We start from the raw sequence: 24,995 nt of genomic DNA on the forward strand, positions 1-24,995 counted from the left end.
CAGTTATGAGTAGTCCTCTGAGAAAGCAAGATCAGATAAGGCCAAATGGCTTCATAGAAGCGACTTTTGAAGCTTTGCAGCTAGAAAGATAAAAGCCTGGCAAGAGAGTAAGCAGGAGTAATATGCTTTGGTGTGGATCTAATGACCTAACTGAGTTTCCTGGAATATCTGAGGTCATAAATATGTGGAATTCCCGTAATTATTCTTTTATGATAAATTTAAATGTTTGATACAACCGGGTTAGCTGAGTATGTTTATCTTAAGCCATGAAGCAATATGCTTCAAAGTTTGGTGTTTCCAGTGGGAAAAAATTTTTTATTCATTTGGAATGTGAAGTTACATTCTTTCCAAACAGCTCCTGTTTTGTAGGTATTTTTTTTCCTGAAAATCTGTTCCCTTTGAAAATTTAAAAATTATAGCTCAGGGGCCTAAAATGTAAATTTGTAACAAGAAGTAGCTTGATATAGTACAGTAATTTTAGGATTTTTTTCTTTTTAATGTCACCAAGGACTTGTGTTTTGAAATTTCTTTCTAAACTGCATGCATTAAACAATAAATAATTAGTTCCATCTGAGTTATTACTGGCTTTCCATTTAAGCATGAATTCAAATTTAAATGAATGATCCAAGTTTACCATCGTATTATGATTATGCATAAATCATTACTTCAGTTATGATGCTACTACATAGTGAAGTTAGATAAGTATACAGGCAGTAAGCACCATTCATTCCTATGGGTAACGTTAGTTTAGCTGTCTCTGCATTTTGGTCTAAATGAGCAGATTCTACTTAGAAAGGGGGGTGTCTTCTTTACATAATGACTCTTGTGTCAGAGTCAGATCCACCAATCATATTCCAGAAAATTCTACACTGAGGTTGCTTGAATCTTTTTCAGAAACTTTGTGGAGCTTCTGGGCAGCATGAGAGCATCAGTGTGACCATACTGAATGTACATAACTCCAGGTAAAAGGAAAGAAAATTGATTTTTAAATTTGTCTTCCATACCTGTGTTATTAGATTTCCCTTTAGATCTCTAGAATTACTGAAAATGACTTGTAAGCTCATACTTTTCCTCATTCACTAACCTGGGAGTCTAGGCTGAATATCACTGGTTTATCAGAAAGAACAAAAAAGAAACCTTTGAAGACTGTCCTTCTCATGCCAGCCCAGATATTAAGAAGCCGGATGGTCTATGAAACCATTTCCTACCTGTGAGCAACTTTAGTGTCACCAGATGTAAACATAAGGACTTTGAACTGGATGACACCACTGGGTCACACCCAGTACTAAAAAAGTTTGTTTTCCCATGAGGTTGCTTTCTAGGGCTATAAATCCATCCTGAAAGCTTTTATGTGTTATCATATTCTAAGAAGAACTTTTTTGTAGGTATTTTGCTAGCTCCAGATATCCTCATTTATTTCATTACATTGTGGAACATCACACAGAAAAATGACAAGTCCCAAATTCTTAAGAATTGAGTGTAGGAGGAGAAATTTCCTCTCTTACAAATAGTATATCCTGAGCTAATCCACTTTCATTTATAATGCTGTTCTTAATCTCTTTGGAAATGGCAAGCCATATAGCCTGGTGAGGATCTGTTGAAGTATTTCTAAACATTCTTCTGCTTTTTATATGTAGGAGACCACGGTTTATGCTATTTTTATTTTTTCTCAAAATATAGACCATCTGCCTCAGAATAAATCAGAGAAGTTAAAAAATGCAGATTCCTCATAGTTTGACTGAATCAGATGTTTGGGAATCTTTATTTTTAATGACTTATACTAAGACACACCAAATAAAGTGTGCAATAATCTTTGTTTGTTGAAACTGTTTTTGGTGCGTTCTAATAAAACCATAATTTTCCATTCAAATGGATTATACATATTGGTGAAGCTCCTTGGAAAACCATGAAAAATGAGAGAGTAAAGGTAAATTACCAGTTTTCCAACAAACATCTGTCTTCCCCTAATGTTAAAAAAAATCAACTTAACAATAAAATAGCTTGAAAAATGACTTTAGCTACTATTTATGCACCTTTGCCACTTGCTAAGCATCATGCTAGTTATTTGACATATGTTATCTCCATTTAGTTTTCTCCACAACACAGAGACAGGGATTATTAATTTCTTCATTTTGCAGGTGAGGGAGTCTAAGGCTCATGTAGCTTAATCAAAGTGATTTGCAAAAATTGTCACAGCTAGTGAAGTAGTGAGGCTAGGATTCATTTTTATAGTAGTAGTCAGACTTGAATCCAGGTTCTATTTTACTGTGTAATTTGTGCTTTATTCTACATGTTTATGGTGGAACAAGTAATAAACGATCATTGTTTTCTTCTACATAGACTCCTGGTATAGTTTCCATTGATCATGTGATGACAGGTACCAACTTCAGAGGATCCTGCTGTGGTGGCGATCAGCCTCAGGGCAGCCACCTGCAGCTGCTGCTGCTCCGTCTGTTGCTCCTGCAGCTTCCATGTTGTGTGATGTGGCTCCAATATTTCATATGGCCTTAACATAAATCCCTGCCTCCCTGATTTCTTTAACCCTTTTCAGTTTCCCCTGCTAGAGTTGTTTGGGATCTGGTCATTCGTTCTTTAAATTGTCCTCATAACAAACCCCTTGCCTTCTGAGAAAAGGAGGAGAGGATGGCATTTTGACAGTGTGGGCAAAACAAGAACAATTTTATTTCTGGCCCAAAGTAAATTCAGTGGTCCTAACAAAAATCTGAAAATTTATTTTCAATATGACTTTCAAGGTTGGAGAAAGATATTTTGCTTATCTGTCCTTGATAAAATCTTCTATTTATATACAACCAGTTTGTGCTCAAATCTACACCTTCAAATTAGAATCCGGATGGAGTTTCATTGGCATCAGTAATATCTGGGCTAATTTGCCTGGGTGAGAGAGCTGTGATTTAATATTTAATGAGAAGTTTATGGTATTAATTCTTATCTCAAGCTAGATAAATGAACTGGATTCAGATGAGACAATCACTTTGCACTCATTACGCAGGGCATTGCAAAACTGCAATGCCTTGATGCTTTTTCCCTTCATAACCTCATTTGTGTTTTGTTGACCTGACTTGAGGAACTATATTTTCTCTTCAATGTTCTTCAGTCTGTTTACATTTGCAGTAGATTAAATTATTGGCAATTTTTTCCCCTTTGCCAGTAACTTTGCTATTTCTTCCACTTGACTTTGGACTTGACCACGTGACTTGGCTTGGCCAATGGGAAGTCAGCATATGTAATACAAGAAATAATGCTTGTGTATGTGTGATCATTTTCGCACCCCTGCCATCTCCATGGGAAGAACTTCATCTGATGAGCCCATGATCTAAGGAAGATTAGAGAGAAGTAGAGCAGCCCAGCAGATCTGCATCCTGCAGTAGAGCCATTGTAGCAAACCCACGGAGTTTAAAGAATATAATAATTTTAAGACACTACATTTTAGGGTGGTTTACTACATAGCAATAGCTGACTGAGGCAACATTTTTCGAATCTATTTTTATGGTGCAGTCAGGAAATCATTAGATAAAGAACCCAGAGTTTTGAATTTTCATCACTATTCTATCACTACCACTATGCAAGTTACTCACCTTGAATTTCAGTGTATCCTTATTGCTAAAACAGTTGCACTGAGCCAGAGGAAGAAAGCATAGCCTCATTCAGTTCAGAATATCTCTGATGTGGAAATATCACAAAGTTGGTATTGGAATAAAACTTCTAAAACAAAGAACTGGCACACCTAACTCAATGATTGTGCAAGCCTTCTGATATGAAATTTGTATTTTCTTTCAGTAGGAAATACACAGGTGTTTGGAACATTTATTGATATAAAAGCAGGGGCTTAGTGTGTATCTACCATTTTATTTCTCATCATATGTCACTGGAAATCATCAGAGCCATGGATGATTTTTCCATTCATGCCTTATTCCTTTGATTGTTTATGGCTTATTGGCTATTAGAAAAACCTGAATACAAGTGATTATTGATTACACAGTTATTATAGATAGAAAAGCCCCCATCACTGTCCTTTTTACCTCAATTCAACCAGTTTCTCATTTCTGTTATCAAAATCTGAATGCTAAATTGCTTTCAGCTCAAACCAATTAGCTAATTAGATTTGTGGTTCTTTAATGGAAAATTTCAGTGGTGGAGCAGTCTTTGGGCATAAACTGAGGTCCTGAATCTGTTTCTCTGCAATTATCTTTGCTTTACCTTCCCTGTGTATTGTGTCAATCCCCAGGGTAGCTTCCTCATGGCCACATGATGGCCACCAGCAAAAACTCCGGGCATGTGCCTCTATGTCTATAGCATTTTGAAGAACAGAGCTTCTCAAGATTATTTGAATAAAAGTCGTTATCCTCCCTCTCTGGATGAACCCTTTTAACTCAATCACTCTAGCAAGAGATATAAATTTTCTTAATTGGCTTAAATCAATTGGGATATATTCTGGAGTTTGGGTCCTGTCAATCCTACTCAAAATCACATTGCTGCTATACAATGGGGAAAGTGTGGGATGAACACTGGGGAGGTAATGACAGTGTCCTCTGCAAAGCAAAGTACGTACATTTAATCTATTTCAACGTGTGAAATAGCTAAGCATATGTGTTGTAAACATTCATGGAAATGGTGAACTGAGCTAACCCTTCAGATAAGAACATTTGGAATCCAAGTGCTGCAAGAATTCAATTTTGCTGAATTTCCTAGAACTTCCTAAGGTTAAGCCTTGTCACTGATATGACACACTGGACTTGAAAATCCATTAGGTTATGCAAAACATTGCTAACTTGTTCAACAAAATGCAGGAAAAAGACTGTTCTCATCTTCCTTTGGCAGATTCTCAAAATAAATATACTATAGTATTCTGAGGACTTGAGTAACAATTTGTTGGAAAAACAGTCATAATTTCCAAAGAGATTCATTTATGTAACAATACTTATTTTTCATTTACTCTTTACCAGACTGACTCCTAAGCACTTTGAAAATAGAAACTCACCAATTTTGTTTTCTGTAGCTGCTTTAGGGTGGGTATAAATTATTAAGCTGCTAAATTTAAGAAGACTTGATCTTAAAGCATCCCTTGCCCACAGAATAAATATGGGGTCCTGAAATTTTAGAAATGAAAAATTTGAATCTTGGAATTTTTATAATTGCTTTTACTACGGGGACCAAGTTTTTTGCTATATTTGAGCCCACTTGACTCTATAGAAGTATATTCCCTATTATAATTTCACTGAGAAGGATATCATCCGTGTATGACCAATGAATTGGAACAGAGGTGTGCCTGGGGAATTATTTTAAGTTTTATAAGAATTGTTTTGTCTACTAAATTTTAAATACTGTATATCCCCCATAAATATATACTCTTCCTTGTGTGCTTTATATATAATATATTCTTTAAAATTTATCAGATTATTTTGAATTGATCTTATGCCTTTTAGTTCTAACTTTAATATTTTCAATCTAAAATATTAAATGAATTAAACTCCCTAATTTGTTATCCATTATCTTTACACAGCCCTATTTTATTTCTGTATTTATTTAGTAAGTATCTACAAAACTGACACAGAACCCCAAAACTGATTCATTAACTTAAATCTACTATGTGCTCCTTCTTCACAATATCTCCCTGTTTTACCCCCAGAGGCAATCACTATCTTGTTTTTGTGTTGCTCATTTCCATTATTTTATATACATATATATAAAAGCTATATATATATATCTGTGTTAAGATGACTTGTGTTTTTCTTTGATTCTTTCATCTTATCAGGAAAGAACAATACTTTCTTCTTTGAGATGTATCTCTCTGTCTATCTATTTTTTGTATAAGATATACAACATGATGTTATGGTGTACACAGACACAGTGTAATGGTTACAACAATCAAGCAAATTAACATAACCATCACCCTGGCATACTTTTTTTTTTTTTTTGTAGTAAGAGCACCTAAAAGTCTACTCTCGGCAAGTTTTCAGTATATAATAATGTAATAATAATGAAATATAACAATAGAATAATAACCATATAATATTGTTATATACTGCACTCCAGCCTAGGCAATAGAGTGAGACCCTGTCTCAATAAATACATAAGACTTCATGTGATATTCTAGGACTAAACATTTGGCCCTGGATTTTAAAATGTTAAAATCTACTAACTTGGGTAAAATTGAACTATGCAAAAGCTTAAGATAAATTTGTTTCTGTAAAAGCTAATCCAAAAGGCAGATGTATATTGCCAAAATAAAAATGTGCCTAACTCATAGACTGTCTTGGGATGCTAGCCTGGCCAGGTTTTATAACAACAATCAGCATCGCCATTTTTATTATCATAGCAGCTAACTTCTATGAGCATTAACTAAAGTGCAAGAACTATGTTAAGATGACTTACTTGCATTTTTCTTTGATTCTTCCGTCTTATCAGAAAAGGATAATACTTTCTTTTATGAGGTGATTATCTGTGTATGTATTTATGTATTTTTGTACATATTTAAGATAGGCAACATGATGTTACACACAGACATAATGAAATGGTTATATAAGTCAAGCAAATTAACATGTCCATCATCTGGTGTAGTTACCTTTTTGTTTGTGTAGTAAGAGCACCTAAAATCTGCTCTCTTCACAAATTTTCAGTATATTTACAATATTATTAACTATAGTCCTCATGCTGTGCATTAGGTCTCTAGAGTCATTCCTCCTACATAACTGTGAGTTTGTACCTTCTGACCTACATCTCCCCATTTCCTCCCCCTGCCCACTCCTGCTACCCACTGTTCTACTCCCTGTTTCTACATATTCAACTTTTAAAGATTCCACATATAAATGACACCATGCAGTAGTTATTATTTTTTTCTGTGCCTGGCTTATTTCACACAGTGTAATGCCCTTCAGGTTTATCTGTGTTTTTGCAAATGACAGGACCTCTTTTTATAATTGCTGAATAATATTCTGTTGTGTATATATAATATGTATGTACCACGATTTCTTTATTCATTCATTGCTGATCGACTCTTAGGTTGTTGGACTATCTTGGCTATTGTGAACAATGCTGCAATGAACATACAGTGTAGGTATCTCTGTGAGGTGCTGAATTCATTTCCTTTAGGTATACACCAAGCGGAGGGATTTCTAGATTATGTGCTAGTTCTGCTTTTAATTTATTGAGGAACCTCCATACTATTTTTGTTGTACTACTTTGCATTGCCCCCAACAGTGTACAAGTATTTCCTTTTCTCCACATCCTTGTTGATACTTTTATTTTTTGACTTGAATAATAGCTATCCTAACAGGTGTGAGGTGATGTCTCATAGTTTTGATTTGCATTTCCCAGATTTACATGGTTTACAAATGTTTTCTACCACTCTGTAGGCTGCCTTTTCATTTTGTTGATTGTTTCCTTTATTGTGAAGCAGATTTTCAGTTTAATGTAGTCTCACTCGTTTATTGTTGCTTTTATTGCCGGATCTTTTGGTGTGATAGCCAAAGAAATCATTGCCAAAGCCAACATCAAGGGCTTTCTCCCTTTGTTTTCTTCCAGAAGTCTTGTGTTTTCAGATCTTACATCTTTAATCCATTTTGAGTGGGTATTTTTGTGTATGGTATAAGATAAGGTCCAGCTTCCTTCTATTGTATGTGGATATCTAGTTTTCCAGCACTATTTATTGAAGAGCTATCCTTTCTTTCCACATTGTGTCTTTTTTGTAGCCTTGACAAGAATTAGTTGCGTATATAAGCTTGGGTTTATTTCTGGCTCTGTATTCCGTTTCTTTGGTTTATGTGTCTTTTTTATGCCAGTAACATATTGTTTTTATTACTATAGCTTCATAATATCATTTGAAATCTGGAATTGTGATGCCTCCAACTTTTTCTTTCTTGAGACTGCTTTGTCTATTCAAGGTCTTTTGTGAGTCCATATGAATTCTAGTATTGCTGTTTCTATTTCTGTGAAAACATAATTAAAATTTTATAGAGACTGTTTTGCATATGTATGTTGTTTTGGAGAGTATAAACATTTAAAAATATTAATTATTCAATCCATTAATTGTAGATATATTTTCTTCATTTGTGTCTTCTTCAATTCCTTTTATCAATGTTTTATAGTTTTCAGATCTTTCACTTTCTTGGTTGAGTTTATTTCTGAGTATTTAATTTTTTGATGCTACTGTAAATGCTACTGTAAATATTTTTTCTTGATTTCTTTTTGTATAGATCATTATTGGTGTAAAGAACTTACTTTTGTATTCTACTACTTTACTGAATTCATTTATTAGTTCTAACAGGCTTCTTTGTTAGAGTCTTTAGGGTTTTCTATATATAGAATTATGTCATCTGCAAATAAGGATAATTTTACTTCTTCCAGGGTAGGATTATATCTATTCCTGCTTTATAGATAGAAAATGTATGACATACAAGTTGAATAACTTTACCAAAGCCGTACAATTAGTAAATGGATGATCCAGGACTGAAATGTAGGCAGGCTGACCCAAGATCTGGTTCTTAGAGGACAGACGAACATGCAACAGACCGCAGAACCCACTTCGAGGCGCCTCTTGGTTTCCAACCACAAGTAAGGACACCTTGCTAGGGAAACTGTCCAAGTAAAGGCTCATCCATCATTTGTCTTGGGAGAGGCAGCTAAGCAGAAAATGCACTAGAATGGGAGTCAGAAGTACTGGATTCTGGCCCCAGGTTGCTAAGCAACCTTAGGACTTTGGGTAAGTAACTTAGCACTTATCCTTTAAATAGGGATGAAAATACTTGTCCTGCCTCTTTTTAGTGGATAGTTATTAGGATCAATTGATATCATGTATGTGGAAGTATATTATGAAATATAAAACTCTCTACAAATAGTAAGTAGAGCTTGGGGCATAAATTATGTATGTTGAAAGAATTGAGTATTTTAGGATAAGAGAAGATGTTTTGTTACCTTTCCCATATACCTTTTTCCATCCATTCTAGCTTTCATTCCCTCACCTTGTGATTTTTTTGTCTTTATTCCTACTGACCCATAAATTAAGAGATTTTTAAATTTTTGTGTGGGTGAGGAGAGTTCTGAGAATATTAACAAGACAGGGAGAAACTCAGGCCCTTGCTGAGATAAGTCATTCAGATCAGAATTCGGCTGAAAGTGTATGCAAAGTGGTTCTCAAATCAGTATCTTCAGTGATTTTTACCAAAAAGTAAAGACACCTGAAACTGAGTGCTTTTTAAGACCCTCAGATACTTATTGAGGTTTCCAGCTGTCTTTAGATCATGTTGTGTGGTGGTTAGAATTTCAAGTACTTTTCCGGAGCCTCCTACCTTGAAAGCTATGTATGGACAGCCTCCTCCTGGCATCACATCAGTGTAATTTGTATATTCTGATCCGCTGGTGCCTGGGGAGTGAATGATGAAATATTCATGCTGGTGACCATTCATTTTCCCTCCACTAAAAGCCTCTGCTATCATCCTCTTGAAAGAGAGTTATGGAATTTACCTGCTGCTAAGTGCCTGTGCTCTTATGAAAACACCCAAATCAAGTTCACAAAATTAGGTTTCCAATTTGAATCAGCTTGGAGTGGATCCTAGATAAAACTATTAGAGTCTTTCCTGTGACGTCCCTTCATTGTTTTCAAACCCCCACCTGAAAACTCATTTGGCTTTCTGTTCCCAGAGCTTCACTGTAGTTGGAGAAGTGTCCTTGTCTCATAGATTAATATGTTTGTCAACTCAAGTGTGATGTAGATATTTTTATATCTTACTTTCTAACATCATAAGTCTCATTTTGGACATATAACACTTTAGGACCTCTGGATCTTCCTGGAGGTAGCTCTCATTTAGACTTACAAGACCAAGGTCACAAAAGTCAAGAGTTACTGGGCATGGTGACTCATGCCTATAATATCAGCAATTTGGGAGGCTGAAGCAGGAGGATCACTTGAGCCTTGGGAGTTTGAGACTATCCTGGGCAACACAGTGAGATTCCCTGTCTCTATAAAAAAATTAGTCAGGCATGGTAATGTGCACCTGTGGTCCCAGCTACTTGGGAGGCCTTGGTGGGAGGATGGCTTGAGCCTGGGTGTTCAAGGCTGCAATGAGCCATGATTGTGCCACAGCACTCCAGCCTGGGTGACAGAATGAGACCCTGTCTCAAAAGAAAAAAAAAGTCGAGTCCATTTTAAGTAAATAAATTTGTCACTCAAATTGGAAACAACCTGTAAACACTTTATACTGTAAATCTTTAATGCTATAAACACTTTTGCAGTGTCAAAAGAAACTGGCTAACCCATGTTCTGCTATTTGCAGGTCCACTCCAGCCAAAGGCCATTGCTCTTGAAATTTCACCTATCGCCTCAGACAAGCAAGCAAGGAATGAATAGCTAGGACTGTGTTGTGTGTTTCCTGTGAGGCCACATCTTAGTTTAGGTTCTTGAGATTAGGATCTAGATGCAGGTAATTTATTTGGGAGATGATCCCAGGAAACAGGGTTGAGGCAGGGGTACAATGAGAGGTGAAGAGGATAAGCCAACAACAGCAACAACAATAAATAAAGGATGTGTTACTGACATGGCTACCACTGTGGGAACTGGGTTTAATTCCACAGTAGACCCTCTAAGAAACCCTGCTTTCAAAAGACAAGATGCTGGGTCAAGTATCTACTGTAACCTGTCCCCCATTGTTTAATGGCTGCCCGCCAGAGTATAAAGTGCCCTACCCTTCTGGCTGCTCCTGCATATGGGCTAACACAGTTTTTGAGCTATGGAGGAAGCCCTGAGACAAAAAAGCAGAAAGAAGCTGTGCAACATAGTTGATGTGGCTCTCAATCATGTGCATAGAATCCTCTGTTACAGCTGCTTAGAAATAAGAGGTGGGTTGAATGGATATGATAGTGGCCCCAAAAGCATCTGCCACAGTTAGTTCCAAAGGTTCTTCAGATAAGGGATGTTAAGGTTGCTCAAAGAGGAAAGTACACGGTGGTAGGAGAGAAAATAAGTAGTAAAAGAAGAAGCAGATGCTTTCCAAGAAGGTAGAAAAAGGAGGACCAGTAGCAGAATGGCTTTTGTGGGAGAGGCAAGGCTCAGGAATGGCCCTGTGTAATATCTTACATACCTACCTGGTTATTCACTACTTCCCACCATACACATCTCCTTTCTCATCTCTGTTCCTTTGCCATGCTGTTCTCTTATCTTAGCAATTCCTCATGCCAGCCATTTTGTTACACAAATTCAACTTGACCTTTGAAGCACAATGCAGCTAGCTCCTCCCTTGATGGCTCTTCAAACAGCACACTATGTAATCAGAATAAACCGCTCCCCCCCACCCACTTCCACATTCTCACACACTATATCCATTCTGTGTTTTCATTCATTTGTTTATTCATCCATTCAACAACTCTTTATTAAGTACTTCCTACTGGCAAACAAATATTCATGTATTTGGATGAACTATATCTTATACCAAACCTTGTAAACCAAGGACCATGTTTCAGCTGTCTATGGCAGTGGTCATACGGTTCCTAGACCAGCAACATCATTCCCTGGAAACTTATTAAAAATGTCATTTCTGGGTCCCATCCCAGATCTGCTGAATTAGAAACTCTGGGAATGGAGCCCAGCAGTCTGCATTTTAACACGCTTTCCAGGTGATTCTAAGGCGTACAGTATTTTGAGAATCAGAGTGTCCCTAGTATCTGGCCATATTGAGTAACCAATACATTTTTGTTGAAGTTGTTTATGTAACACACTGTCAGGGATGCCCTAATCTAAACTCTTTGGCTCTTGAGAGTGATAAACTCTATTAAAGTGCAAAGGCTCAAATAAATAGGACCCTTCTATGTACCAAAAGAATGATACATTCACTCGTGAGGCAGTTGGTAGCTTGGGGTCTTCTCAGCTCATAGTCTACGGAAGCATAGAAACAAGGACAGCACTGCTGAACATAACGTGCTTAAGCTGCCCCCACCTCCCTTCCTAAATGTTCCTCAGACCATGCATCTGTCATGCCTGTGAGTGACAAGGTCTACATGGGTCAGTACTTCTGTTGAGTTCTTTGCGACCTGCCAATCAATAGGAGGGAAAGTCCAGTTCTTACAGGAAAATGAGTGTGTCCTCTGGAAGAAGAGAACTCTTAGGGTGATTCTTAAATCTCAAACCTAAGTTATTCCCTAGTTGGGTGTCAAGCCCTTTAGGCAACTGCATCAAAACTGGTGGTTGATGATGCAAAAACTTGCCAAAGTGTTCTAGTGAAGCCCAGTCTGTATATAGGTTCCTTAAAAATAAGGTCTAGGCCTGCCGGGTTGCTTTAGTCTGTATCTCCTTCTGCAGCTTCTGGCTTCACTTCTCAGGGACTGAGAAACCACATATCCTTTCACACCCTCACACTATGTCTAAACCACTTTTAAAAGAATAGCATAGATGCTTTAAAAATAAAAAAGTACTGGAGAACTTCCAAGGAACCTTTGTAGCTTTATGGAACAAAGGTCAAGGAAGAAAACAAGCTTTTTCCAGTGTCACAGCCAGGGGAGGTGCTTTACAATAGCAATGTCTGCCTTGGGGCTCAGCATCTGTGGTTACACTGCAGATATAATAATGTATTTTGAAAAATATACATAAGCACTGGCAGGAGGAATCCCCTGTAGATAAGAAGATTGCTTTCAGTCACGATTCTTGGCATCTGCCCTCAGAATGGAATCATAACAATCTGTAATCATTTGCAGAGGCCATTTCCATCCTCTGCCTTCCAAAAGGGTTTTTCATCAAGTGGTAGAAGCAGTTTCCCAGTAGATGCAGAAGGTTAAATCTTGCCTTCTCAAAGAAATGGCTGGTAAGGGCAGGGGAGGAAATAGATAATATCTTTAAATGGCAAAGCTTGTTTTACCCTGCCATCCCACATATTAAACAGTTAAGCATCCTCCTCAAGTACTAATCTCTGGACTGCCCATTTTTTCAGTTTGTATTCTATGTCTCAGATTTGTGGTTTTCGTAACTAGATACGTTAATCTTTATCAGTACATGTACTCAAATTAAGTACTCTTTTAAGTGAGTTCAATAAGAATAAGTTGAGTCCTGCTAAGTCAATGGTTTTCAAATTATACTGTGCAAAAGAAAGTTTAACTTCTGTGTGCAGAAAAAAACAAGTGAGACTTCATTAAAACTGCAAATGACCTGGCTTCACTTCAACCCACTGAAACTGAATTTTGACTGTGGCCGGTGGTGGGATTGGGAAAGAGAAACCTGAAGGCCTGATAACCTCAAGTTTAATCCAGGTGATTTCAATGCAATTTTTGTACCACACTGTGAGAAATGTGGGACTAAATAATGATCATTTTAATAGTGATCTTCTGTGTCCAAGAGGAAGATCCTACTTAGCATGAAATATTTGAACACTGTAGCAGGAAAGTTGGAGCATGTAGTGAAGTTGTCTGTTTGTGATTTTATTCAGACAGGATGGCGTACTCCTCAGGAGACTGGCTTTTGTGCTAGTCTTAGTCTGACATTTACTAATGTGTATCCTTGGACAAGTTGCTTAATCTTTTTGAGACTCAATTTCTATATCTACAAAAATGATGAGATAATGCAGGTAAAGTGGCTGGCATACTCCCTACATGGGAGCTATTGTTACTGAGTAAGCATATACAGAGATGAGTGAGAGATTGTTTAGAGCCATACAGGAGAAAAGTCACCTCTTACGGCCCATGATACGAAGGCTCAGGGTTAAGGAAAAAAAAATCGAAGTGAGCTGCAAAGCAGTAGGGAATTGCGCTTAGTTCTTATAGTCAAACCCTAACAGAGATGAAGTTAAGACTTCATTCATTCATGTATTCAACCCATCAAAACCTGACAGGAGTAAACTGGGGGCCTTCTTTAGATTATGCTTTGAATTTTAAATCCAGCCATACATGGAGGTTTAAACAAATAGAACCAGCTTGGTCACCATGGTCAATCATTTGAACAATTTTCTTGCTACCACTTTAAAGTTTCTTTTCCTCTGTTGAGTTTCTTCAAAGCTGAGTTTTAGGTCTTGTCCTCTTCCTATCCTATATACTTCTCCTAGGTAATACTATTATCAATGCTTATTTTATTACTTACCAAGAATCTAACTTCTAAATAACTATCTCCAGCATAGACTTCTCCTCTGAAGTCCAGACTCACATATCCTATTGGTCTACTCATTTAAAAAAAATCTGAGTAACCCTAAGCCCCAAACTAAACTCATGGTCACCACTCTACAAACTTGATCACCTTTCCAGAATTCCTTGGCTAAGTTGGGATTTAACTGGGCATGTCAGAAAACTAGTAGTTCTCCTTGATATCTGCCTCTCCCTCCCTAACCTTCTTTACCCAGCACAACCAGTCTTCCCTCATGGATTGCAGATTTTTTAATATTTATTTATTTATTTTTCTCTGAGATGGAGTTTCACTTTTGTTGCCCGAGCTGGAGTGCAATGGCACAATCTTGGCTCACTGCAACCTCCGCCTCTCAGTTCAAGCGATTCTCCGGCCTCAGCCTCTCGAGTAGCTGGGATTACAGGCGTGTGCCACCACGCCCAGCTAATTTTCTGTATTTTTGGTAGAAATGGGGTTTCATTGGGTCAGCCAGGCTGGTCTCAAGCTCCTGACCTCAGGTGATCCACCCGCCTCAGCCTCCCAAAGTGCTGGGATTACCGCGCCGGCTGGATTGCATACTTTTTACCTCCAGAGAATAGCCATATATTCATTGCTACTATCCTAGAAAACAGCTACAATCATCTTTTGCCTAGATTTTAGCAATAGTCTATATAGCCTAATTGCCTCCTTCAACTTTGGGCCTTCTCTTCAAAGCTTTCCCACTATTCTGAAAATAAGGACCCAAATCTTTAACATGGCCTACAAAACTGCATGCTTTCTAGCACGTAACTTGTATGGTCAGTCACTTCTCTCTACTTTTTAACCCCTTGCTTAATTAACTACTATGCATCCTATGGATGTCAGCACAAGTTGCTTTTTCAGGACAGTGCTTTCTAATTCCCTTCTGGTATGTTCAGGTTCCTTTATTATATACGCTAATAGGATAGTACTCCATTTTTTTTGTTTTGTCTAATTTATGTGTTCATTAATGTGATTACTTGATTAACATCAGTAGAACCCATTAAACAGTAATCTTCGTGAGAGTGAAAACCATGTTTTTTTGTTATTGTTCACCATTATTTCTTTAGTGCTAAGCACATAATAGGTCCACAATAAACATTTATTGAATGAATGTATGAAAGTTTGCCTGTAAGGCCATCTGTGTGTTAGGGCAGAGACCCTACTTAAGTTTCCCTCTGGTCTCCTTGATGCTGATAATTCTATGGTTATTCTGTGGCTAAGAATACAGTGAGCAGACATGATCTCCTGGGTTCACTGTCCTTTCTTTGTTGCATGGGCATTTAGGGCCTTTTATTAAGAAAATTGCTTGACAAAGTGAAAAGCCACTATTTGGAGAGGGAGGAAGAAAGAAGGATAAAAATAGTCACTCTTTGAGAAAAATATCCAGTGTCCAGTCCTTAACACTTTGGAAGAGCTTTCAGAGAAAAGCATGCTTTAATACAATCATCAGTGACCCAAACTGAATGTGAGTTTTCTTATTCTATAAGATGAAATAGACAAGTACTTGCACTTTTCATATCTCTTTGCTTTTGTTTTAAAAGAAACCAGCATTCTAGCTAAGGTAGATTTTTACATCTTTTTAATCCATGGCAGGAGAAATAAAAATTGATTCATATTTACTGAATACCTACTATTTTTTTAAGACACTGTGCTATGTTCTTTTGATTAAAAATGGACACTGGTTATGCATTAGAGTGATTTTTTTTGCAGGTCCAAAGATATTTTTGCATCTTCTGGTCCTCAACGGGGTAAATGGACTAGAGGGAAATAACCACTGGAGGAAAGCATGACATGACATTTAAAAAATTTAGCAATTTGGCCTGCGAGTGAATTAATTATACTGCCCAGTTGGTCCTCTGCTTCAATAGTGACTTAGCTTCCAGGGTTCAAGAGTTTGTTTTAATTTGGATATATCTACTGCCAGATCAGCTTTGATTTTGACATCACGGTTTGGTGAATTTGAAGGTGGTTTCTAACAGAAAAGGTATGAGCAACCAAGAGCTGGTCAGAGGCCAGATCCAGTGATATAGTTTGGGTTTCCACCATTGCAAGTACAGTTGGTGTTTAGTGACCTTTATTAGTTGCTGCCCAAATACATCTCTGTCAGCTATCCTCTGTCACCTGCTGTTATGACGTGTGGGGTCTCAGAAACAGCACTAAGAAAGAAGTTTCTATCAGAGCTTCCCAAAGCATAGGTACCTGTTAATCAGTTCCATTTTCAGGGGAGCTTTCAATGAAACCATTACTGTGGCATGAAAATTCAAAGGTGTCTGGGAGAATCTCGTATTGTTTGGGAGGTAGTAGATGGATGAAATGAAATACATAAGCTGCACTGTAACCCTTAGGTCTAATTTGTTTTTAATCTGACCTTGAAGTTTCTTTATATCAAGTCATAAATAACTCCCAGGGCGTTTTGCACCAATGTTCACAGCTTATGCTTTTAGCCAGTGTTATTAGTATGAATTGTACTTTCTTCCACAGACTCAGAAAACATCCCCAAGGCTCCAAGATACCCCAAATTTTATTAAATTCATTTTTCTGCTTTTTGAAGGAAAATACTGCCATCTTAAAAGAATAGGGATTCCGGTATTTAAAAATGTATGTGCTGAGCAATGTGCTAGGTATTTTACATATGTTGTCTGATTTACAGGTATTTATATAGAATGTGGTTGTGCAAATAAAACACATTCTGTAAAATTGTACTTTAAAAATAGCAGTATAATAGAACAATAGACTTTGGGAAGACCGCTCAAAACCTATTCAACTTTGTAATGCAAACACTTATCTTAATTAAAAAAATACTAGCTTAGTTAAAATAGCATAGAATTCATCTGTAAAAAAAGGTAAAGGTGGCTTGATGGACTGAGGCATAAAGAGGGGCGCAGCTGCTGAGTTAAGGGAAAATTGCTCGATAACAATTTCAGAGCAGAACACACGGCAAAACTGAGCCAAGAAGCAGAATGTGGGGGGAAATTAGCATAACATACACTACTCTGTTCCTCTGAGGCTTACTGTACTTAGCTATGTTGGTGTACTTTGCATTCAGTTGTAGTTTCTTAGTGGTGCAAAACATCATAGGCTGGAAAAAAAGTCTATAAACCAACATGACCTCTGCATTATACTGGCATAATTCCCTGTATAACAATCACACATAAACCAATTCACACTATAAAAATAAGCATTGTAGAAGAGCAGAGGATAATTTTTATAATCTTTTTGGAGGTTGGCATACACACACACACACACACACAGACACAGACACACACACATTTTGTATAACTGAGGGAACCAAGGCCCAGAGGGCTTGAAGAACGTCCCCAAGATCATCCAGTTATATAGTAAAGCTAGGTCTGGGTTTAGAGCCAGGTTTATGCTTTTCTTCCTCTAAGGCATTTCAGGCATTTTAAATGTTAAAATTCTATGATGCCTTTGGGGAAGAGGATAGAAAATCAACATATAATAAAGGTCCAGTATGTACATTCACACACCAATCTCTTCAGGTTTTTTGAGGTGGATTATTATTCTCTATAAACAAAAAGCCTGTGTTTCTACCCAAATCACACTCATACTGAATAGTTGATTTGAAGTATTTCGGTTTGTAGAGCCTATCCTCTGCCCACTGTACCATTTGGTCCTTCATGGCAGTACAAGGAAAGAGAGAGGAGGGGTGCTTGTTCAATTGTAATTCCAGGACAATGTCACTAAACGTTAAGATCTTTCCTCCTATGTCACCATCATGCTATCAGAAGGGAGAGAATTAGTTATTAAGATGTAAAAAAAGGAAAGCTCACTATAATGTCAAAGGTTAACATTAACAGCCAATTCTACACCCTATTCCTTCAAAATGACCACAAAGATAGCAAATCATCATGAACAACATCCTGTGTCTAGAATCAAAAGATTTGTTCTAGACCTATGATTTGCAAGCTGTATAGTCTTGTGAAACTAAAAAATGACACTGAAATGATAAGAATGAAAGCTTTTTGTAAACTGTGTGGCCTGACTCAAATCTAAAATATGTATTTTCATGATTCCTCACAGTCTTGTCTTGGTCTCATTAGATATGATAATACTGATCGGTCTCTTACAGCATCAGTACTAAAGTGTAAATTATTTGAGCTGTGGGGATTTTTAAATATTATCATAGAAATTTAAAATTAGAAGGGACAATAGCAATTACAGAATTCGGAGGCTTAATTTTGTAGATGCTGAAACTGAAACCCAGCAAAGTGAAGGGTCTTTCCAAAGGTCACCCAGATGCTTAACAATTCCTTGATGAAAGTTTATTCCCTGATATAAATTATCTTTAATTTCTTGCTGAGAGAGGATTTCATTCTTAGGCTTGTCAAAGTTATTCTCTATCAAACAAACTAATGAAAATCAAACTGAACATAACAGACATGTCTCTATTCTTGGACCTCACCTTGTGAAATTGGAAATCTATCCATAAAATAGGTCTAGATCCAGCTTAATTGCCTCTGTTTTTAGCTTCACATTGTCTCTAGAGACTTGAGTCTTGTTACAGCATCTCATGAATCTGAAATCAGACAGGTTGAATAATTTGCTTTCTACAAAATGATTGGTTTCTAGTTTCCAGTAGAAATAGGTTCATTGTTTTGTTTGAGAACATTTGGAAGTCAAATATTTGAAACCCTGTGTTATGCAATATTATACCTTTGTATAAAAATAAGATATGGGAAATTACCTAAATACCAAAAAGGATGAAAAGTAGGTCCTTGATTTCAAGGAAGTTTATTTCAGAAACCATGTATCTGTATTTCTTGTTGAAGCTAAGATAAAGATGGGGAACCTTGTTTTGAACCCCAATTACTAACTTTTAGCCTCAGCTCATTTTTCCTATCACTTATAAAAATCAAGGTGACATCAGCTTTTCCTTAAACACTGAACTGTGTCACTGGAAGTGCCTCTTTCTCTAGATTAATTAGGAAAACTCTTTAGGGAAACAAAAAATAATCCTGCACAAATTAGTTCAAAATACTAAAACTGAAAATGAAATGACTAGTATAATACTATAGGACCCTTGAGTACCAATGAACATTTTCCTCAGGTTTTGGTTATACTAAGTGATTTTTTTTTAATCAATCACACACAAAATGAAACAATTCAGATTAAGGAATAAAAAAGAAGCTTCTTGGAGGTTTATAACTTAAGTGTGAATATCCCTAGAAAACTTATCAGAGACAAACTCTGAGAGGCAAAGTAATAGCTCTTTGAAAAGGATTGGAACTAATTTTTTTTTTAAGAAAAAATGCTGAAAAAAAATCACTAGATATATTTTGCCCTCCTCAATGGGCAAGCGTTTTAAAATTTTTCGAAAACTACTCTTTCTTATGCCCCTGGAAGGATAGATTGTTTCCTCCAAAATCTAACAGAAGAGTGATGCGATTATCTGGAAATTTCAGGAAAAACAGCAATTCCCTTCCCCCCGCCAAAAGTCTACCAAGATAAACAGAAACAAACAAAAATTAAAATTTGGCAAAAATGGAATCCATGGATATGTAGATTTTTATTGGTATTTTGTCTATTGTTATAGAAGACAAATACTTTTCTTACTTAAAGAATCTTGGGAAATTTAACTGACTTCCTAATGCTTGAACAGTATCACATGAATGAGTGGTACAATGCCTCAAGCTCCTAAAAAGCGGACTTTTGCTAAAGTTTAATAGCTCCCATATCATGATATAGTCCCCCGTCTCTTCCTGATTCCACAACTCCACACCCCATACCCCATATACCACAATCGTTGATAATGAAAGCTGTAGGAGAGGATTTGATTTCATTTTGTTTTATTTTGGGATATTTTTCTGATTGTAGTTTTTAATTTTATTTATTTTTTGGAGTGCCATGGTATGATCTTGGCTCATGGCAACCTCTGCCTCCTGGGTACAAGCGATTCTCCTGCCTCAGCCTCCCGAGTGGCTAGGACTATCCCAGGCACGCACCACAATGCCCTCGGCTAATTTTTGTATTTTTAGTAGAGACAGGGTTTTACCATGTTGGCCAGGCTGGTCTCAAACTCCTGACGTCAAGTGACCTGCCCACCTTGGCCTCCCAAAATGTTGGGATTACAGGCGTGAGCCACCGCACCCAGTCTTATAGTTTTTAACTTTAATATTCTGAGGTCATAATTTCTTAGCAATCCAGACTCCCAAGTGTTCCTAAATGTAATGCTTTAAAGATGCCAAATTAACTCAATTTTATATAACACATAATGAAACTACACATTCCAGGGAGAGGACTATAAGAAAGTGTGGAGATGAAAAATGGGACTGATATATTCCAAAACAGTTAGTCAAGGCAATGAAAATTCATTAAATAAATCCCAGGTCATTTAGCTAGGCAGGTTTCTGATTGGGATCTAGAGAATGAACTAGAAGAGTGGAATAAAAACCTTTGCTTCTTAAACAGCTATCAACTGCATTACTATATAGATATTTCTTCTAGACTAACATGTTCTAGATCTCTCTCCCTTTCTCTCTGTCTCTCTCTCTCTCTCTCTCTGTCTCTCATAAGGGATCAGAGGGATGGGGTTGACATGATATTTTCTCAAAGAACACTTTTTGTCTAGCACCCATGTTACCTGATTTCTACTGCTTTGTCTCAGAGGCCTGTCCACAGGAGGCTGTGACTGATGGGTAGAGTATGCAATCAAAAAGAAAGTCAAAGGTTCAGTTATACTATTTCCATAATGATTCTCAGCCTGATTCATACTCAGCACTGACCCTAAATATAAAAGAATGCAAATTGAAGTGATTAAGAAACACTTAGAAGCTGATTTGCTGGTCACTAACATGCAGTAAAACGGATCAAGTAACATTTAGCCAAGAATACTAATTACAAAGCACAGGAAAGATGAGAAAAGTCAGAGAAGCCACATCTATTCAATGAATGGGGTAATTATTCCAGCATCTTCCATGATTGTTTTTTTCTTAAAATCATCAAATAAGGTCTCAACTAGAGAATGGAAAATTAAACTTGTAGCACATGTTAGCATGGCTTTTAGCAAATATAAACACATATACAGCCAGATTCTCATTCTGATCTGAAGGTCATGCAAGTCTGTGATTTACCTACTTGAGTTTTTAATGCACAGACTAATCTGGAGCCCTGCATTCCTTTCTCCATGTAGTCAATATTTACTGGAGCCTATTGTTAACCCAACATGAGGCTAAGCATGTAGGGAAAAAAATCGAATGAGTTAAGACTTTGCCTTCAAAAAGTTTACTGGTAATAATAGCACTAGAAAAATAGCTACAATTTCAATTTATCACTTGCCTCTTTTGTTCCCAGCACTGTGCCTGAAGCTTTGCACACAAAGCCTTATTTAATTTTACTGCAACTCTGTGATGTACCTATTATTATCCCTATTTATATATAAAAAACTGAGTCTCAGCAGAATTAAGTGACTTGTTCAAGACGAGGTTTTGTGCCCCAGATTTCCAGGGCCCCAAATCCTGTGCTTCTTTTCTACTATTCCAAACTTCTTTCCTTAACTTTTACTCTAACAGGAAAGATGAGGTGAGACATATGATTTCATGTAAGCAGGTTTTGCAAGCCAGTGATTACAGATGTCGTTCCATTAACAATATTATCTAAATCTCCATAGTTCTGAGTTTCGTGTGTCACCAGCGACACTACTTTTATTTGCTGACAAGTCAGCCCTTCTTGTTGCTGACTAGTTGAGGCGACTGTGTGTTGCCCCATGCCCTTATGGTTCCACAGCTGGGAAGCTGAAATCCTTTCCAAGTCATATCAGCCATTGATCTTCTGTAGGTGCTGGAGAGATCAGAATCTGTCTTGCCTGACATTGATGAAATTGTAATACTGGACCTCTGGTTAATGAAATGCATGCTCAGGTACATAGGGAGGAGTTTACTGATGTCTACAACTTCCTCTGAAATACATTAAAAAATTAGATATATTAATGGATGGATAGATGAATAGATATGTGATAAAGAAAATAAAGTACAATGTTATTTGCAGACTCTAGGCCATGGGTATATAGATGTTCAATATAAAATTCCTTCAACTTTTCTTGATATTTATACCTTTTAAAAATAAAATATGGAGGAAAATTACAGTAGTTTCACTGCGCTTCAAAACTAGAGAAACTCAATAGTCAGGTTTGCATAATTTAAAAAAATTTCAATTTATGGCATATTTGGTTTGGGATAGAAGGGAATCTCACAGTAAGATGTTTTTCCCCCAAAGTATTATAGGAGTGAAAGAATTTTTTCCATCTCTCTTCCAAAGTTTTCATAATTTGAGTCTATAAAACAAACTGAAAATGAACAGATTAACAGGAAAAAAGGTATACAAATATATTTATGTGTACATGAAGATGAAAGTCATACAGAAAGGGTGAGATCAAAGAAGAGCCAGATGACTGAAGTTTTATACTATCAAGTTCCAGAAAGAGTAAGGGTTTGGGACTTCTGGGGGTGGAGGGAGGAGGTGGCATAACAGGTTGTGAGAGAGTAAAGGGAGAAAAGCATGGCAAGCAAAATCTATCTCGTGAATGCTGATAGAAATCTCGCAGGTAATCTCAGAGCTTCCCTCAAAAAGAAAAGGTGGTGGCCTGTGGTGAAGTGTTTCCGTCAGACATTTAAAGTGTTGGACTTTTAGTTTCTTTCCCTGTGAGTTAATCATTCCTAGACACGAATAAGAAGGACTGAGAAAAACTTTGTTTGCATCTCCTGTCTCTTCTCTAATGTAGGTTTACATCTTCTACAGATGCAAATCTCCCCACATAAAACAGATTTCCATGGTTGTTCTTGTATTTGCAGCCCCTCTGAACAGACATTTCAAAATAAGCAAAGTAAGTATATTTTGGGGTGAAATATTCTGGTTTCCTTCAGTATATTAATAGTGTTCCACAGTAAGCAGGTCTATACAAATCTACCCCAAAAAGCAAAGGAGCTGAGAGACTGAAGGAAGAGATGGACAAATCCAGTTTCTTAGAAAGAGAAGCGATGTCTCAGATACGCACGAGAAACTGAATTCCTGTACCCGCACTCCAGAAAGTATCCTTTATATAGCAAACTTTTAGATTGAAGACATGTAAAGCTGGTCAGGTCTTTCTTGAAAAACTCATGACCACTGAGGAGGTTAGATAAGCATCTTTATGATGGGGTATCTATGCTAAGGGAATTATTTAAAGACCTTGCTGTGAACACTAAATTATGCAGGGGTTAAACATTGGTCCTCCTGGCAGTTTTGCTTCCAGATGGCATCACTCTTACCATGCAACACGCTGTTTTCCCAGATATGGTGAATCAACTTCTTTAATTTCCAGATGCAGCCTTTCTCACCTAGGGCACATACTGCCTCAGTGGTTGAGTTGAGGTCAGGTGTCTACATGTGCCACTCTACCGTAGTCCACAGTGTTCTTGAACTCTGTTCCTGGTCCTTTCTTACTCTGTCAGCTATTTTAGGGAAAATGTTATAAAGCCTCACTGTTTTTTGGTTTCTATAATATACCTTCTATTATAGCCACCCTAGTCTATAAGATATTTGAATATATCTGAATTCCATGAACTGGGAGGGGTTGACGTCCAAGTGTTCTTGGTAGCAGGGTCCTCAGACACCTTGTAAATCAGTGGTGGTGAATGATTAATCAGAAAGGAGATATTACTACTGGGCGTTTGTTAGGAGAATCTGAGTGGCAGTCTTCCCCAGATAAAATAACCTGTTAAGATCAACAGAAAAATGCACAAATAACTTAAAGGGCAATTCACAATAAATAATATTCAAATGGCGAATACATATAGAAAAGGTGCCCAATTTCATCACTCACTGGAGACATAAAAATTAAAACCATAATGTGAAGCTACAATGTACCCACAATAATATTTAAAATTGAAAAACTAATACGAAATGTTGGCAAGAATGTGGAACAAGTGAAACTCTCATAAACTGCTGGTAGGAGTGTAAATTGGTACAAATAATTTGGAAAACTATTTGGCAATGTCCACTAAAGCAGAACAAATTTGGGGGCTTAGAAAACAATATCCCCCAAATGAAGACCTCAGAAGTGGCCTCAGAAGCAAGTTTCTCTCTGCCCTTCTGCCTTTCTGTCTCTGGTCCCTCAGTCTCCCCCACGGCTAGTCATAGAAACTAGAATCCCTCTCCCCCAAGGTGAGTAATAGTAACCAAAACCCCTTTTGCCCAAAGGCAGCCATAAAACCTAAAAATATTACTCTTAACTTTTTCTCCACCTTCCAGTGTAAAAACTGACCAAAATTTATCTGACTTACCCTGTTTAATTTTAGGTCATAAGATCCCCATTCCAGAGAGGGTCCTGCCCTATAACCAGAAGGAAGTAATGCTGCAAAGAGAGGCCAAGAAGAATCCAGACAGACAAGCCTTGCTAAGATTCTGCACTCCATCTATTAGCCTAAGCTCTTACCCTTTTGGTCCAATCGTATTGCTACACAGCTGTCTATGCTTTGTTGAACCTAAGCATAAAAATGGACTGCTTTCCTGTATCTTTGTGTGTTCATCCTGAAGGCTCCCATGTCATATAAAACTATGATCTAATATGTTTGTGTGCCTTTTCTCCTATTAATCTGCCTTTGTCAGTTGATTTTCAGCAAACCTTCAGAGGGCAGAGGGGAAGTTTTCCAGCACCCCTACAAAATACAAATTCTATTAATAATAATTACATTTTTAGCTGTATATCAATAGAAATGCCCCCATATATTCACCAAACGGAATAAATCATTACACTTTTAGGTATATTTCAACAGAAATGTACCCGTATGTTCACAAAAGACATAATAGGAATGTTCATGGCAGCATTATTCATAATAGCCCCAAACAGAATGAATCTCAAAGAATCTCAAATGTCCATCAATAGTAGAAT

The 24,995-nt window shown here is 37.1% G+C and overlaps 1 long non-coding RNA gene across 3 annotated transcripts; it reads left to right on the forward strand.

The window, feature by feature from the left end:
• Nucleotides 1-8,734: 8,734 nt before the first annotated feature.
• LOC109026258 (uncharacterized) lies at nucleotides 8,735-24,639 on the forward strand. 3 transcript variants are annotated; one of them, XR_010132683.1, is made up of 4 exons: nucleotides 8,735-8,854; nucleotides 10,290-10,436; nucleotides 22,848-22,949; nucleotides 24,403-24,639. It is a non-coding gene; the product is annotated as an uncharacterized lncRNA (long non-coding RNA). The 3 variants fall into 3 exon arrangements; XR_008678489.1 differs by lacking the exon at nucleotides 10,290-10,436; XR_010132684.1 differs by lacking the exons at nucleotides 8,735-8,854; nucleotides 10,290-10,436 and adding an exon at nucleotides 15,456-15,575.
• Nucleotides 24,640-24,995: the final 356 nt, after the last annotated feature.

This window comes from Gorilla gorilla, chromosome 2 (assembly GCF_029281585.2).
Source record: "Gorilla gorilla gorilla isolate KB3781 chromosome 2, NHGRI_mGorGor1-v2.1_pri, whole genome shotgun sequence".
NCBI classification, from domain to species: domain Eukaryota; kingdom Metazoa; phylum Chordata; class Mammalia; order Primates; family Hominidae; genus Gorilla; species Gorilla gorilla.